Genomic DNA, 5,181 nt, shown 5'->3' with positions numbered 1-5,181 from the left:
ACAACATATTCACCAATACAATTTAAAAGACTAGAAAAAAAAAAAAAAAAAAAAAAAAAAAAAAAAAAAAAGGCAAGAATGTAAATGGTTGATGGTGGCAAAGCAGCAATACTGGCATTATGCTCCTATCTATCACTTGGCACTGGAGTAGCCCTTGAGCCTTAAGGAAACCTTCAGCTCCAGAGGAGCTCACCCTCAAATGAAACGAGAGAACTGTGCTCTTAAAAGTCAACGAGAGGCTTTGCTAGAGCTGGAGAAACAGAGTTTTCACCAAATCAGGAACTATTCACCTCTTCTTCACTGAAGATCCTGCGCCTGAAGTCTAGCCTAGCATCTCCTTCCTGCCTTGCCTTTCTCCCAGCTTTGCTTCCTCCCAAAGGCTGCAAACAGCATTACTCATATCCTTGCAGGTATCCGAGTTCCTCCCCGAGAAGATCACGGCAGAAGGCTCTGCTGGCAGGGAAGCTCGTTTCACAAGAGCTTTGGATAAACACTTCACGGGTGACGGCGATGGCAGCAAAGCACCTTTGATCCTCCTTGCAGAGTATCACTGTGAGTTCTGTACCCCATAATTAGAAATCTCATACGTAAAACACTGCGGTTGCAAAGTCAAAGAATGCAAAGTTAAGAAATCCCAAGATTAAACTCCCTATGCAACCATCATTTGGTTCCTTCATGCATCTGCATTAAAACGTTGCCCAACAACACCTAAGAGGAGTATGACAGAGCCGACCCAGGACCTTCAGCCTTAGCCTGGCACTTCCAACAGGGCTTTCCTTTCCTTTCCTTTCCTACCTCATTCACCCCACATACTGCTGAGGGAAGAGAGCTATGAGAAATGAYACACGACCATAATCACTTTAAACTGTGTCTGCACTTTTCACGGGCATTTTCCTGCCTCTAGATACTTGCTTGCACCAAGCTTTCACATAGATTTGGGGATTTCTTTCATTTTGGTATTACACTGTACAGACTTCTTAAAATCTTAACTGGAAAAAATGAAATTTGCAGATTAACATCTTGGTTTTATTTGCTATTTTTATGCCAGTGCCTAATATTTTTAGAAAAAAAAAAAAAACAAACTTGGAATGACCATTCAACACCTGTTTCCTTTGTTTAAGGCACAATAAAAATATTCAGACACTCAAAAAAAATCTAGAGCAAAACAGTGAGAGTCAGACTTGAAACACCTGGTATTTCAAAGGGAGAGAATAAAAAAAGATACAGTAAGCCCTGCTGTTTGGATYTTCTTAGGAAAAAGACATGAGTATGCATTTCTTTTTGAAAGTTTTCCATAGGTTGTTTTTWAAAAAAATGAATTTGAGCACATCTGGGCAGCTGTGCAGAGACCTGCTTGGGCAGGTCCTACCTGGCGGCTTCAGCGAGCCAGGCCTGTCATGCCCAGCGGTGTCTCTGCAGAAGGATGGTTGCAATATGCACGAGCCCAGCTCGCTCCAAAGGGGCCAGGGCACCAGGACCGAGGGGCTCATCCCACCTCAGATCCCTTCTCCTCCGATAACGGTGTAGGGCGCTGCGTGCTGACCTGCGTGGCAGGCCCCGGMGCGGCGCGGCAGCCACATGGGGCTTTCTGCTGCTACCCAGGGCACGCAAACAAGGGTAACGCAACGCAGAGGCTGGCTAAGCTGCGTGCTGCTGACCCACACCAGCACGCCCCACGCAGACGGCCAGGGCTAGAACCCTTAATTCTGCTCCGTGGCATTCACGAGAGGCCAGTCATCAAGTTTTATGAGCATTGTGCAACTGCATAATTTCAAAGATAAGTATAACAGTCTTTTAAATTACTTCGGCTAAGCATGCTGTCAATAAACGCTCTCACATAAAAAGCTATTGTGGCCATGAAGAAATGATTTATTTTGAGCATTCAGCTATCACTTTCCCAGTTTCAGAGCTTTAGGTATGGTGCATTACCCCAACGTAGGCTCGGCCTACAAAAGCTTACCCTCCGCTTCAAATAAAACAGAAATAGGTAAAGCACACTCAACACTTCCCGGCCCCTCAAAAGATAGATGCTTACACAAATTATTAACTGCGTTCCTGCAAACTTAACTCGTGTCAGAAGTGGAAGACAAGCAATTTTTTTCCAACACCTGACTTACTTATTCCATAAACACCAAGGAAATGCAAGTTAAGGTATAAACAGCTGTTACTCTGGGCAGCTCTGTCCTTTTGCTGTTTTCTCAGTTTATTTCAGCCGTGTGTTTCATGAAGCTTGTGTCTCCCGATTCGCCTCTCACCCCACCATGAGATTTCCCTTGTAAACCGGCCCTCTCGCTGGCTGATTCCCAAGTGCCTCCTCTTACCCCTATTTCCCTGCAGTTACCAGGCTGCGTTACCAGCTTTGCTCAGAAACATGAGGAATGTCAATTCAGAACATTGTAAAATACCACAAGCAATGATCATCGTCAAGAATGTCATTCACAAATATCTCCTACTTAGCACCGGAAAGGGGTCTTCTCTGAGGTCAGCACATCAGGTCATTCCAGGTTCTCCTCCAACACGGACATGACCTGGTCTGGCTCTCAGTAGTGGCACCTGATTCTACCCCTCTGCCCCTGAGTGGGGGGTGCTTCACACCCACCCAGGCAGGTCCATCAGCACCAGAGAGCTGCTCTCACCAGCCAGTCACTAACATGTCCTGCGGTGAGAATAAATCACATAAAAATCACATAAAAACTGTCTGTTTCTGGACCAAGAGCTGCCAAGAACTCTTCCTCAGAGACCTTCATATGGGGGATTTGGGGATGATTCACCTTGCTGCTGGAAGCAAACCCATAGGAAAGACGTTCAGGCTGCTGCCCCCCATCGCGATACCCTGCAGCGATACCCTTTCACGATACCCCATCGCGATACCGCGGGGCTGTGGCTCTGTGGCAGCGCTGCTCGGAGCGGGCACCCACTCCCAGCCGGCTCGACTGTCCTGCTCTCCCGAGAGGCTTCCGTCTCGAGAGCAGATAACCACTGTGCTTTGATCCTGATAAGAAAAGAAAGGGGGAAGAGAGTGGAAAGGTAACGTAAGCAGCGTAGTGAAAAGCTCTGGGGAAACCAGGCCACTGAAAAGCGGAGCTGAAGAGACCCCGGCGAGCAGGTACCCAGGCGAAGGAAACTCATGCTCGGAGGCTGTGCAGCTCCCTCCCCTGCCCTGTGCTCCTGCTCAAGACCTGGGCAGAGAACCAGCTCTTCTTCCACAAGGAGCCATCCAGCTTAGAAGATGATAAACCCATGAGGTGTTCGCTGTACCTCGGTACAGAAACACCCAGCAAGGTTTGCCGAGAGCGACGGCTTTCTCGGCGAGCGCAAGGCTGGTGTAAGCAGAACGGTTTCATAGCACCACATTGAAGTCAGCGTGACACTGGTCGCAGCCCCCGAGCCCAGGACAGCGCGGCCAGGGCCACCTCCTGGGCCATCTCCAGCTCTTTCCTCCCCAAAGCCATCACGGCTGGTGACTCAGACCAACTTCCACCTCTGTGGGGACAGGTATCTCCCAGAGAACAGTGACCGTGATTATCTTGAACCTAAGCAAGAGACAGGCCTCGCTGCTTCCTCCACGACACCATTTGCTCGCAGTGGGGCCGGGAGGAATGGTTTCCTTCAACACCGTCCTACCGGCGGAAGGACCTGTTCAGTTCCTCTCGCCTTGTGTGCTCTAATAAAAAACAAATGTTTCAAGCATGGAATGTTTTGAAGACGGGAATTTGCTGTTACCTTTCCGAACGCCTCTGCTGAAAACCTATTTTTAACACACCACAGAGCTGAAGCAAATCTTAAGGCTAGCCCTAAAATAAGCCGGACCCTCCCCATCCAAAACGCTTTAAAAGCAAATCCCTGTGACAATAATCACCTGCTGACACCCGCTTTTATGTGCGGCCAGTTGCTAAGATGCCACATCTGTCACTTCTTGCTTCCAACAACGCGCTGTCCTTTCCTGTAGGGAAGGGGAAATTCTGCTCCTGGAATTGAATGGAGCATCGCRATGCCTTTTTTGGTATCCCTGTCCTTTCTCTCACCATCCGGATGAGAGCACACGGCTCAAGAATTGCTCCGCTTGAGATTCCGCTACCTTAAAGCCCCCGAGAATATTTTTCAATGCCTTGCTGCACAATGTCACATATTCACAGCCTGCATTTAACCGAGAAGAACCGTCTGCATGTGAATAATTTCACTCGCTGGCGCTCTCCTCGCCTTSCCAAATATTAATAAGCAAATAAAAGGCGGGGACCACATGTGTCACACCGAACACTTCACAATAAGCCCTCTCCCTATTTTTAAGCCAGGGCAACAACCCCACCATGACGCAAGCCCTACATTAATTACTTCCTCTATTTCGGGCGCTTCATATTTTCTTTTCTATCCTGATTTTCCAGCTAAAATAAACCGCGTTGCTCCCGGTAGCCCCGCGCGCCCTTTGTGTGCGCGGCGGCCTCGCTGCGCGCCCGCCCGCGCCGCTTTCCGCGCCCGCCCGCGCCACCTCCCCGCGCCCGCCCGCACCGCTCCCCGTGCCGCTTTCCGCGCCCGCCCGCGCCGCGACCCTCACCTTCAGCAGGAAAAAATATTATAATAATAGTAATAATAAGGCACGGGGAGGCGGATTTGCACCCCGAATTCCAGCCGCTCCAATCACCCCCGCGCGRACTCGGCCGCGCCCGGGCGCCTCTGTCGGGGCCGCTCCCGGCCGCGCACCCGGCCGCGCTCCGCACTCACGGTTCGGCTCGGCTCGGCTCAGCTAGGCTCGGCTCGGCGCGGCCAGAGGAGGCGGAGGAGCAGCCGGGAGCGAGGCCGGCGCCGGGGCCGCCCCTCGCGGCACCTGTGACCGCCTGTCAGTGCCCGGCGGGCGGGGAGGGGGCGCGGGGCGGGCGTGCGGCGAGGGGAAGGGAAGGAAAGGGAAGGGAAGGGAAGGCGGCTGCAGGGAAATCCTGGCACCGCGGAGGAGTGCCTGGAAGGCGGGCAGGGAAAGGGGGAGCAGCAACAGCGTCAATAGCGATATTAACACTAATAACATTAATAATATTTTTCCCCTTTACCCCTATTTTCCCCCCTCTTTCGGCATCCGCCCACCGCCCCAGCCCGGTGGGCTGCTTAAAAATTACCGTGCGGGGCCCGCCCCGCGCAGCCCCTCTCACCTGCGCTGCGCTGCGCGGCCGGCGGGACGGCCCCTCCGCGCGC

The 5,181-nt window shown here is 51.6% G+C and overlaps 1 protein-coding gene across 2 annotated transcripts in view; it reads right to left on the bottom strand.

Annotated features, from left to right (window-relative positions):
- CDC42EP3 (CDC42 effector protein 3) overlaps positions 1-4,738 on the bottom strand; it is a 25,132-nt gene extending 20,394 nt beyond the window's left edge. The window contains exon 1 of one of the 2 annotated variants that reach the window (XM_026051224.1): positions 4,720-4,738. The gene's annotated coding sequence lies outside the window, so the exon portion shown is untranslated. Of the gene's footprint in view, positions 1-3,859; positions 3,919-4,719 lie in introns of those variants that run through there. The other variant, XM_026051225.1, reaches the window with a different exon arrangement.
- Between the last annotated feature and the right edge of the window lie 443 nt (positions 4,739-5,181).

Source organism: Nothoprocta perdicaria, unplaced genomic scaffold (assembly GCF_003342845.1).
Source record: "Nothoprocta perdicaria isolate Ctin4 unplaced genomic scaffold, notPer1 scaffold_73, whole genome shotgun sequence".
NCBI lineage: Eukaryota > Metazoa > Chordata > Aves > Tinamiformes > Tinamidae > Nothoprocta > Nothoprocta perdicaria.
Note: the sequence above shows the minus strand (reverse complement) of the source record. Positions and strands in the feature narration are given on the sequence as shown.